Raw genomic sequence first — 13,579 nt, forward strand, 5'->3', positions numbered from 1 at the left:
TCAGGAAGGCTGAGTGGGGTTCCTGGGTTTGGGAGGGTGGTCTGTAGCAGGCTATAAACTGGAAGGCAGTTTTACCCACTGTTAGTTGCACATGGATAGTCTCTGATGCTTCGTGCTGTGCCAGCAACCTGGAGGTGTGGCTATCTTTGACGAATATTGATACTCCCCCCTCATTTTGTTGTTCGGTCCAAGTTTTGGGGCCGAAAAGCATGGTATGAGGTATAACCTGGTAGTGCTGGGGTACTCTCATGATCCTTGAACCAGGTTTCTGTTACTGCACAGATATCGATGTTTTCCATGCTAAGGAGAGTTTCGAGTGCGTGCATGTTGAGGTTTAGACTTCTGGCGTTGAGTAGCATTACTTTTAGTTTCTTATCCCCTGTGATACCTATGGAGGTGGGTTTGTCTTTTGAGCCTTGCCTAAAAAAGGCACTATGGGGGTAGCAAGAGCCTTTGCCAATATCCGAAAGCCCGAGGGTGACAGGTGCAAGCCGTCCCTAGCGAAGCATCGTGGCTTGTCGAGCATGTCTTCCCAGGCTGACAGGCATTGGATCCCCTTTGAATGACACCAGTACTTAAGCCAATTGTTGAAATTGATCATCTTGTCTTCATATTGTGGCATCATTCTTGGTGATGGTAAGATGCTACTCAAGGTCAGGGTCATACCGGCCTGGGCTACATGCTCAGAGAGCTCCTCTATGTCTCTTTTCATGTAGTCCAGGGAGGTATGTCTCAGGTCATTCACACCAGCATGGACAATGACTGAGTCATATTTGTACTTGCCTTGGAGTGAACTGAGTGCTTGTGTTATGTGGCAGATCCTAGCGCCCGACAGGCAGCTCACTGTGGCCTTCTCCTTGTTCAACCTGGTGAGCGGGACGTCAGTGTGCCTTACGATAGAGTCACCTATTACAAGTGTATCAGGTGTGTTGTTTAGCCTTAAGGGCTGTGACTGTTTGGCACACTGGCTTTGTGAGCTATGTGTTGCACATGTTTTGTTTTGGGGTAGTGGTTGCTTGGGTGTCTGCTTTGGAGGTTTCTGCTGCTTAGGCAGATTTTTATTTAGAGCCTCCGAGTATGTTTTTGTGTGTTTATGTGTTTAGTTTGCTGTCGTGGTAGGTCTATGTGAGACTGGAATTGTAGTGAGTGTGGTTTCCTTCTCCTCCTGACTGGTTTTGCCAGTACTGAGTTGAGAGAGCTTAGCCTCCAGTATGGCTATATGGTTGCATCTCTCACATGTGTTGGAATTTGTTGGGAGGAGGAGAGGGTTGTCTGTGTACATGAGGCAGGTCTCAATGATTTTATTAGCATCAAACCATTTTCAGCTCTCATGTAAAAGACCGGAGCAATGAGTTGCCTGAGTGCTACACTGGTAGTGGATCTTTGACCATCAGTGATATGTTAGCTCACCTCTTTCCCTGGAATCTTTGCAATGTCTATAGTAATTCGTCTCTTCTCATTTTACACACTACATATATTTATTATTCATTATTATTATTATTATTATTATTATTTTATATTCTCTTACATATATTTTTTACATATTAATTTTAGGATAGTAGATACAGTCAGATTTTGGGAGATATTGTTTTAGTAACTATGTGATATTAATTGTACATACAGTTCATAAGGGTTATACAAATTAAGTATTAGTTTATTGAATGCACACATCTTCAGTTTTAATTGATTCAGATGTGATATATGTCTGAAGATTGTAAAGTATATGGGAGATATGTATATTTTTATTGAATGGATATATATGTTTTCTTATTTTTACTGAATTGTATCTTAGCATGAATATTTTTAAATCGTTGTATTCCACATGAATCCAAATGTGATGACAACTGTGTTTTAATAAACATTTTGTCTATGTATTTTCATAACAGTTACAATCATACAAGTTGAATGGTATGACTTTAAAATTTTTGGCGGTAACATGAATAATTATTTAATTATGTCCATTAAGGTAGAGTATATAATGAGGTTAATTGGTTTAAGAAACTGTTCTGAAGAAGACTGTATTTCACAGTTGAAAGCGCTTAACTTTTGTATTTTCATCTGTACATCGTGGAATTTTCTTTCTTATGTTTGTCTGTACATCGTGGAATCAATATTAAACTACGTATTTTATACAGACAAGTGATTCTTCATTGTTCAGCATCCAGAATGTGTTACGTGGTTGGTGTTCTCATTTTGCTTTACATGAGGCAGTTGTAACATTGCCTCAAGATTCCTAGATTCACCAGCTGGACCGGAGATAACAAATACACAGAAGATAATTTATCTTGCAGAAATGAGAGTTTGAGTCATCATCATCATCATTATCAACACCCCTTTTTCCTTTTTTAACATGAGGTTGTGGTGTCACATAAATTTTAGGCCATTTGACCAAGTCACCTGGAAGGAAGTGCTGGACACCAGAGGTGATCCAGTAACAGGAGAAGGAATTGATGCCAGAAACTATCCATTGGCTATGCCCAGAGAGATAGGAAACAAACCATGCTAAGATCTTATTCAAAGCCATGTGGTAAGAATATAGGCAATTAAAAGATTTTGTAGGCTACTGTATCAAATGTGAAAGAAAGATCAAGAAGTACCAGGATAAAAAAACGATTTTGATCTCTAACCCTGAAAAGGTCATCTATAACCCCTTGAAAAACCTTGGTGCTATGATTGGTGTGGAAACCAGACTTGAATGGACCACAAACTCAGTACTTCTGTAGAATTAAATCAAGATATGAGGAAAGGACTTGTCAGCATAAGGAAGGTTAAAAGTCAGGTGGTAAATATCAAGAGTGTTCAAGCCTCCTACAAAGTACATAGGAGGAAAACACCATACAAAGATCGAAGGATAATTAGATAATTTGTACACGCAGGCACATTATGACGTGCTTAAGTTAACTTAGTTGCACAAGGGTGTTAAACTGCAGGTGACAGGTTACATACCTGCAATAACAAAGACAAGATCACTAATTAGGCATTTGAAATTCACTCCAAATCTAAATTAGAGTCTCACTCTTTCCCAGAAAACTAACCTCTGAGCTCATTATGAGAGGAGATACTTCCGTTAGTGTAGCAGTCTTGGCCACAAAGAATGTTTGTTTATTTGTTTATTTGTCTTTCGGCTTTTCCTGGTAAGGGGTCGCCACAGCGGAACTCTGGTCCGCTAATGATTGGCAGTAGATTTTTCCAAAATGCCGAGGTGCTAGCTCGACGATCAACCTTCAACGAAGGCACGCCCATTTATATACGCATGTCTTTCGAACGCTACCCAACCGCGGGGAGGACATGCAGACTCCACACAGAAGGCACTCCCAAGCCCAGCCGAGAATCGAACGGGAGAACCTCTTGCTGTGAGGTAACAATGCTACTGCCGTACCACCGCGGCAAACTATCATATGGCTAATTCACATTCTTAAGAAGAAAGTGCCTTGCAGGTAGTAGGACATTTCGTGTTACAAAGTCTGTATAATGTCTCTCTAGACAGGAATGCTGCCTTGTCATTAAATACCTCAGGCTGATAAGCAGCATAGTGCTGAACAAGCATAACTTTGTTATCAAGGATGGGAGACGGCCTTCATATTCGGTCATGCCTCAGCCCCATCATTGTGAGATGAAGTAGGTAAACACAGCAAAGCCTTACAGCTTTGTTACAGGTCATCTGGTCATCAGAAGAGGGAACTGAAAAGAACAAGTGGAGGGTAGGAGCAAATTGATCATCTGTACTGCATTTAAATTCCTGTATTCAAGATTGGAGGGGAGGGGGCTGTACAGAAAGAAATGTCACCAAAAAACAGATTAGGTGGTGGTTAGACCAAGAAATGGGTACCACCAACATATCAGAGGTTGAGACACCAAGCTAGAACTCTGAGTTGAGTATGATGTAATTAATGTGTAACAGATTAAATAACCTGAACCGAGCCAAACCTTACTAAATTGCACAGGAATCCATTAACAGGAGATGGACATTCATCATTTACCTAGATTTTGTAACTGCCTAGAACAAGTCATTTTTTAGGAATCTACCACTGGGACGACAAGGAAGTCTGTGACCCCATGAAGGGATGCAGTACTGTTTGGTGAGCAGAAGACATGGAGATACCTACACTTTGCTCCTGTATCCATGACATATTCAGAAGAATTAGTGGCTGCAACTGTAACCCCAGGTATTCAAAATAGTCACTAACAACAAACTGTAACCATATCCTATACCATGCCAGTGCTAGGGCACTGAGTCTCAGAGAAACTCTGGGGCACTGATTCCACAAGATTGAGACTGAAATTTTAATTCAGCTAGGTCTCTGTGATAAATGTCACATCAACACCATGCAATAGGTCAGACATAATACCACCTTGTTAAAGATGGTTGCAGCATTAGAATCAATGGCCTGTGTGGCAGCCAGCAAAACCGCAGACCCTGGTACCTAAACTTATGTCAGGAGCCCCAGATAAATCAGTTAGCAGACAAAACCTGTCCAGTTGATGTTTTGCCCCAGGTAAGCAACTTGTCATCAAAATAACCAAGGCACTGAGGTCACCTAACTCTCCATCCCTGTACTGCTTTATGTACAGGCATGTCATCTCAGTGTGTGCTGTTTTTCCTGTGTGAGAGTTTCTACCGATAGAAAAGTTTCTAAGGCAGCACACTGGGAGAAGGTCAAGGAGATGACAGTGTGAGCATAAAATAATATTATAAACTATTGTAAAATCAGATCATATAAATAAAAGACAGCATCTTGTAAATAAAATGTCTGTTTAACATAAATATAATAATGTTTGATCCAAGTTTGTTTAAAAATGTTGTCTCAAGCTGTACCTCTGACCCCCTAGCACTGACTTGGATTTATTAGAGAATGTATCTTAGTAATCACCAGTAAATGCAGGGTGGACAGATATGGAGAGAATGAGACAATATTAATACGTATCTTCAGGGCTTACATGAGCAAAGACCCAAGGATGATTAAGCATTAGACGGTAACCGTTCCTAATTATCCAAAGATTTAAAGATAATTTAAAGGTCCAAATGTATAATGTTAAGAAGAGATAACAAACCTCCCTTCTTGGATTAGCTCCAATATAAAAATATAAGCAGTACTGATGGAATACAGCTCAGTAAAAACAAAGTTCAAAGGAAGTAATTCCCTGACCTCCAGCAGAAGTTCAAAGGAAGTAATTCCCTGACCTCCAGCAGAGTAGTGGAAAGACAGTACAGAAATTGGAACAGCAGACAGTAGTGTGACAGTCATGAAAGCAGTTACATACAAAACAGCTGTGTCCTAAACCAGCTGTAAGCTGCCAAAAGCTGCAACCACAAACAGCCATAATCATTAAATATACAAAATGAAGGTAACATCTTTCAGAAGAAACAGTCTATCCAGATGATAAAAAATTCTGGGTGATGCACCTGACCAAAATACCCAGACTTAAAGGAAGATGCCAAGACACTATTGTAACACACGACACTATGAAGAAGGTATGAAAGATTGGTAAAAGCATTGCAGTTATCAAATAAAATGCCAAAGCAACAGCCAGAGACACAATGAAAATTTGAAATGTCCGAAATCTATCCATCTAGTTACTCTTGTAAGTCATGCAATAGTGAGGGACCTATTAATATGAATAAGAATTCAGCATGTAGGATACCAAATCGAAGGATGCTAACAGTAATGCTTGCTGGGAATGTGATGATGACACTTGTAAACATTCTCTGAAATTCATTTAGCCAGTCAATTACACAAGTAATATAGGATTCATAAAGGTGAAGCTACCTAATGACAGGTAATGGCAATAAGTGAAGCACCTGCAGAGTTACTCATCAGGAACAGCAACAAGATGGTACAGTTAATGCCTGCAGAAATCCAAGGCAATATCCAGCTGATAAAAGGAACACGACAATGAAACCTGCGCAGGATTTCCAGTGCAAACACTCGAGATACCTCAGAGATCTTTGAAAACGGATTCACAATGTGCCATTAGGCAGCCTGTGCACCGCCATCTTGTTCTATTGTTTGTGGAAAAGGTTGCCTTTCACTAAACAAAGCATCTAATGACTGTAATCTGTATATAAGGTAAAACATTATCTGTGCAATGCAAATATTATTGAAATCTTTGGATTCCAGAAATTAAAACCAATCTACCTTTATTATCAGTACCATTAGGCCTTCTGTGTGAAAGCACAGTGCCCGTGTCATAAGATGAAGTGTCACAGGAGATGATCATCTTTTTATTAGCTGAATAATGGACTAGCACATCCGCTTACTTCAACAATTTCTACATTTAGATGTTGTTTGCTGTCTTAAGCACATACAGTGCAATACAAGAACCTCTCACATTTGCAGTCTAATGGGCATCTGCTATATATATATATATATATATATATATATATATATATATATATATATATATATATATATATATATATATATTTATGCACCTCACATGGCCTCCCCTACAGAACCTGGTGACAGGTAACTGTTAATGTAGACGAAGAAGCTCTTAATGAAGGGAAATGTGATGTAAAGATGAAGTGCTCTGTCTAAGATCAGTAATCTGGGACTAAAAGAAAGAAAGCCTCAACATCTATGACAGAGGAATATCACACATATAAAATGTAGAATGTAAAAATCGATTAACAGGCAATGCTGTTTCAGCAACAGTATGGGATTATATGACTAGGAAACTGGAAAAAGGTAAAAAAAAGTCATATTTGCTTTACTGCAGAAAATTAACAGGTGTGTAGGTGGGGTTGCCACCTTTTCAAATGCCCAAAGTGGGACATTTTTTGTAAAAATGTGAGATTTTGCAGGTTTTGTAGGAAAAAAACATATCCACAGCCTGTGCAAAGGACATAACTTCACTTTTTTGCCAAAATAAAAGCTTATTTTGTAGCATTTGAGTTGCTTATGCTATTTGATGTGATGCTTGTGTGTTTCAGATACAAAATAACTGCTTTATGCAACTATTAAAGAAAACTTAAAATCTCAGGACATTTGCCATTTTTTAATTTCTTTCACAGGACACAGCAGCCCAAAGTTGGACTGTCCCTCACAAAGAGGGACAGGTAGTAACCCTATGTGTAGGTGGAGCCAACTATACAAATAAAAAAGACAGATAACATTCTTTATTTACACTGCAATCAAGTAAAACATAAAAATAACTTTTCAGACCTTTCTGCTCATTTAGAAACATGGAAGCTATGCCATTATGTCTCTTTAATTATGACAGGAGAGAACAGTGTACCTCAGCCACGGTTGTGGGTTAGGTTATATATATTCAGGTTCTGTATGAGTTTAGCTGGAAACAGTATATTAGATTATAGAAAAGTATTTTACCAAAACCTGGACTACTTGTGGAATGGCAGTAAATGAAAGTAGTGTTGGCTGAAATGCTGAGGAAATTAGAGTTAGACCGGTTCTGTCTTTAATACTTAAATCTATATCTTCCAGGTACTGCGATACCTGATCTGTACTTTATTCCATACAGGGATTACCTGAAATTGCTCTGGAGAATCATTTGATATTTATTGCAAGTTGCTCACTTGTCTGTAAGAAATACAACCCAGTTTGGCAGAGGGTACTTCAGCTTTTTAAGGTAGATTGTACACAAGTCTAATTAAAACTTATAATGGATATTACATTTCTACATGTCTGCCTACAAATTTGGAATAGCTATACTTTGCATTTATGCATGTTTTAATGCAAAGCCCATCAGGCAGCTCTCTGCTTTTCACAGTAGTACACTGATGCTTTGTGTATGAGCATGCAGTTGGGCTTGCCATTGCCCTGTAAATTAGTTAATGTCAGTCTTTTATTTTTGTTCTGTGTTCTGTAAATGCACATGATTTACTGAACTGCAAATTTTACATCACTGGTATTTATTTATGATATGTTATTGTTAAAATTGATAAAATGACAGAATGGGTGGAAAATTTCTGCCTCCCCAAACTGTCTTATGAGTAGTCGTATCATATCCAGAAAGTTATTCTTCTAAACAGTGCTATTCAATAACACAGGTAGAACCCTTAATTAACTGGTCCTGATTCAAAAAAATCAGTAAGCACAACACACAATGGACCAGTCTTAGGAATTAGAAACTACAAAGTACAACAATTAATTACTGACTGCTTTCATCCTTTTATTGTTTGGACTTCATCAGAAATAAAATGCACACTACCATCACCAAACAGAAATACAAGCATTAATTATGTGATCAACCCACAATCAGATTATGTGAAATTAGGTTAATCTAAAACCCAGACCCCGTGGGGTGTTTATTTAATCACAATTAAACCTTTTTAACACAGGTCTTGATCGAATGCATCCCCCTTATCCAAGACAGCCGTAACAACAAAGGCAGTATTAGCTGAGCAACAGAGCATGATCCGTTGGATAAAGGAAAGTAATACTGTTAGAGGTAACTTCAAAGACCTACAAATTTTAAACTTGAGAAATACTGCTATCATGACTGTTGGCAATCACATCTGAATAAGAAATGACTTTGGTTTAGGCAGGATAGATGCATTAAAGTTTAAAAGCCCTACATTACTGAAACTTGCTCCCCATTTATATAGAGGTATTTAATTTAGCTTACCAAAATATTCCAAGTGTTTTTTGTAACACCTATTGGCCTTAATTGCTTCAAAAACACTGATTATATTTTATAAACTCAGTTGCTACTACAACACAGGTATTAGATCATATAAATATATTTTATATCATGATAAGATATATTCTCAGAACACTTTCAGAAATAAGACAAAAACTGTTTCATAAAACACATAAGTATGAAAAACTAGCACCAGTTAATAACTGCCATGATGTGACCTTTTTACCATTCAGTCTCTGAAAATCCCATGAGGCTGTACGCTACCAAGGATCACATTTGCTCAATATTTATGTGAGCTCTCTTTTTCAATCCTTCTATATACGATCTATAATTTTACCTTTTCATGGCTGGTAAATTTACATAATGCATTGTGGAGTGCTAATTTCATCTGGTCTTCAGCTTTGCCAAAACCATGTTTAAAAGCACATTATCAAACCTGTTCAGTCTGTACAAGCAGAAATTAGGATTTGTTTCAGTTACAAATTGCATCAGGCATTGTTTTGAAACAGTGAGCTCTCAAAGGTTAAACTAACAGTACCTCTGATAACATAACAATGAAATCAGGCAGGCCCCTAATCCTCTAAATTAGACATATGCAAAACGGGGCAGACACAATCTTCTATATTAAAGTAAATACCAAATAAATGTAAGATTACTAGATACTGAAAAAAACATAAAAAACATATGCTGCATAACAGGAAGTACAGGCTTTTTTCTTTTTCTTTTTTTTTTCTTTGTTTCCTCTTTCTACATGGAGCCCCACCCTAACCTGATAACCAGAAAGAGCATGTACTGCTAAGATTAGACCATCTGTTCCACAACAAACCCAGAACTCAACACAAAATAAGAAAATGCAATCAACAATATATTTTCTATTTAGATATAGTTTTATATATCTATATATATATATATATATATATATATATATATATATATATATATATATATATATATATATATATATATATATATATATATATATATATATATATATATATAGTTACATGAAGATTATTCAGCACAACTTTTCTCCCTGGACCTCTGCTGAAAAGGAACTTCTGTCTGGTCAGACTTTACTAGTCAATAAATGCAATACATAATAAATAAAAAATACTCACATACAGTCTGTTCTGTGCATATTAGATGAATTTGCAGCGATAAAATTCTGCACAGGTAGCCTTATACTAAATGTATTTCTGCCATAAATATAATGTTAACTTCATGAATAAACCCCTCTCAAATTCTATAACAAAAGAGGGATAATAAAGCAAAGTTGCAAGACTTTCCCATCCCCTACCTTAAGGCCACACTGAAACATGTCCACGTGGAACATGAGCAATATTAGAAAATGTAAACCAGAATACGAAATGGTATGCACTGTATCAATCAATATTTCAACTGATGTTTCAGTGTATACTACAATTAATGCATAAAATTATGGTTTCAATTTTTGTCACTTGTTCCAAGCTACATTTCAGCTTGTTTGTACTAAGCTGGAATGAGGTGGGCTACCAGCCACAATTCTGAGCGCAGATACCAGACAACTAGAGGCTTCTGAGTTTCCAAAAATCAGATGTTGCCTGTTCTTTTTTTGCATATTTATACTATTTACTATACTTTTTTTTATTGCCTACTGCCTACTTTTATACTGTATTTATTTAATGTGTGCTAAACTACACTATTGTACTGCAGTTGTCTGCCTTACTGTGTCTGTAAAATTGAATTTTATTGCTGTTTTCACTGTTTACAAAGCATTTTTGTTGTTTTCGCTGTTAAGTAATTACTGGTATTTTTTCACTGTTTTAAGGCTATTTGTTCTGCTTGTTCTGGTTTTCCTGCCAAGCAGTGTTTAAATAACTGATCTGTTAGCTGTTTAAATATTCTTTAGAGAATTCTGGCTGATTTTCTGTTGTTTTAAATGTTTTTTAGTGTTTCAGTGGTATTTTCCTACTGTATTAAACATCCTTTAGTGTTTTCTGCTGAAACCAGGGTAGTTAGTGGCTGCAGCATAGTGCACATCAGGCTTGCTGTTTCTGGAACTGCTTGTAGTGTTTGTTTGTTCTGAGTACATTTTCTAGGCTGACTTGGATTGGAAGGGGCCTTTCTGCACATTGGTGAGAGAATTGTGCTGATTGTGATCTGTCTGGTAAAGGGAGGCTGGTCTCGGGCTTGGAATAAGCATCCTCGTTGGCCCTTTTCAATCTTTTTAGAGTTTCTTTTCAAGCTTTTAGCATCTGGTATTTAGGCCCTGCATTTGAGCAGGTTTATGCTGGTTTGTACCAAGCTAAAATGAGGTGGGCTGCCAGCCCCAGCTCTAAGCTGAAATATCAGATGACTAGAGGCTTCTGAGCTTCCAAAAAAAAGTTGCCTGTTTTTTTTTACTTATTTATACTATTTACTGCACTTTTGTATTGCCTGCTGCCTACTTTTATACTGTATTTATTTACTGTGTACTAAACTATACTCTTGTACTGCAATTGTATGTTTTCTGTGCCTGTAAAATTTAATTTTATTGCTATTTTCACTGTTTCCAAAGCTTTTTTGTTTTCACTGTTTGTTAAGTATTTACTAGAATTTTTCACTGTTTTAAAGCTATCTCTTCTGCTTGTTCTGGTTTTCCCACCAAACAGTATTTAAATAACTCATATGTTAGCTGTTTAAAACATTCTTTATAACCTCCTGGCTGATTTTCTGCAGTTTTAAATGTTTTTCTAGTGTCTCACTGCTATTTTCTGCTGTATTAAACATTCTCTAGTGTTTCCCACCAAAACTATGGTAGCTTGAAGCTGTAGCAAAATCCAGATACAGTCTTGCTGCTTCTGGAACTGTTTGTAGTGGTTTATTTGTTCTGAGCATGTTTTCCAGGCCATCTTGGATTGGAAGGGTCCTATCTACACTTTTGTGAGAGAATTGCGCTGATTGGGACCTGTCTGGTAAAGGGAGGCCAGTCTAGGGCTTGGAATAAGCATCCTCGTTGGTCCTTTTCAATCTTTTTAGAGTTTTTTTTTTTCAAGATTTTAATCTTCTGGTATTTAGGCCTTGCATTTGAGCAGGAGTTTCTGCTTGCTTGCTTGTGTGTTGCGCAGTACCGTGTAATTATGCGCCAAAGCTGGACAGTTAAATTCAACAAATATTCCCTAAAACCCAGGCAGAAATATCCTCCAATGAGCTTCTCCATGACTGATCTTGAAAAACCACCTCTAGTGACAACAGTCTTCAACCTAGCACTATGGACAGTTGGACTACCCTTGTTTCTCCTGTCAACTTTGTTGACATGGGTCTCTTGAGGTAGTGTAGCAATTGCCACATGTACACAGACATCCGTCTGCTAATAACACACTCTAGTACATAGTGTGAGAGATGTATTTTCACCAAGAATCTAGAATGCATGCTCTATCTCACTCAAAACAGTAACACAGAGAAGGTTGTCAACTCACCCACCACTACATGCTCACATAGTACCACTACTCATACACATAGCACGTAAATCCACATACATGGAGGTTCTCTCATAAAATGAAACACCAGAGACCTCTAAAACACAAGACTGCTACAGCTAACACTGTCCCCACAGCACCCATGACACATAGCAACACCAGTGTCTCACCCACTAAGTCTGTAAGTAGTAACACTCAAAAACAAGTTTTCTTGTCATTGGAGGCTCATTAGGGAGTCATACAGATATTACGCTCACCAGGTTGGACAAAGAGAAAGTCACAGTCAGCTGCCCGTCCAGTTCTAGGATTTGCATCCATGCAGTCATGTCTCTCAGCAACAAATACTGCTATCACTCTGTCATAGTTCATGTTGGTGTGAATGACCTGAGATGTACCTCACTGGACTATACGAAGAGAGACATGGTTGAGCTCCCTGAGTATGTGTCCCAGGCAGGTATGTCCCTAGCCTTGAGCAGCATACTCCCCTCACCTAGAATTATGCTATAGTATAAACAAAACTTGATTGATTTCAATAATTGGCTCAGTTTTCGGTGTCATTCAAAGGGGATCCAGTTCCTGTCAACATGGGAAACCATGGTCGATAAACCTCACTGCTTTGCCAGAGACGGTTTGCATCTGCCACCTCTAGGCTTTCTGTTGCAGGCAAAGGCTCTTGCCCCCCCCCCCCCATAGTGCCTCTTTAGGCAATGTCTTGAAAACAATATCACTGACATGAAATTAATCAAACAGAACAAAATAAGGGCCATGCTGCTAAATGCTAGGAGCTTAAACCAAAAACTGCACTCCCTGTAAGCACTTTTATTAATAAAAGATGTAGATGTCTATGCAGTCACAGAAACCTGGTCCAAGGCCTCAGACAGTACCCCAGCCTTGCAGAGCTACAAAGCCTTCCACACTTTCAGACAGCAAAATGAACATTTGAAAAACCAAAGGAGGCAGTGTTTCAATCTATATTAGAGATAAATTCATCTCCTGTCTAGTTAGACTGGACAACTTCATGGAGTTACTCCAGGTCCAGGTTACTGTGGGTAAGACCCCCATTCAAGTTCTAGCCAGTTATAGATCCCCCCCCCATGGGTCACGACACCCACAAAGCGTATTTGACCAAACTGGAGACAATCCAAATTTTACCAAACACACTGGTTATGAGGGATTTCAATTATCCCACCATCAACTGGGAAACTATGCTAGCCCTTACTTGCTAGTGCAGAAGTTCCTTGACATTGTTAATTCAAATTCCCTAGAACAAATTGTCCATACCCTGACAAGAGGAGCAAACATTCTAGATATGATCCTCACCAACATGTCAAACAGGTGGACTGCTGCAACTGTTGGACCCTCATTAGTTAAAACTGACCATAAATCAGTCTACCTTCGAGCTGGCACTAACATCAGAACTCATAAAGGGTGAAATCAGACTAAAAACTTCACCAAGGCAAACTATACCCTCCTAGGTGAAGATATAAATGCATTCTGAGCCCCACTCAGAGCTGGAAGTGGTAACTTCACTGAAGCTT

This window comes from Protopterus annectens, chromosome 6.part0 (genome assembly GCF_019279795.1).
Source record: "Protopterus annectens isolate FY-2018-M chromosome 6.part0, PAN1.0, whole genome shotgun sequence".
NCBI lineage: Eukaryota > Metazoa > Chordata > Ceratodontiformes > Protopteridae > Protopterus > Protopterus annectens.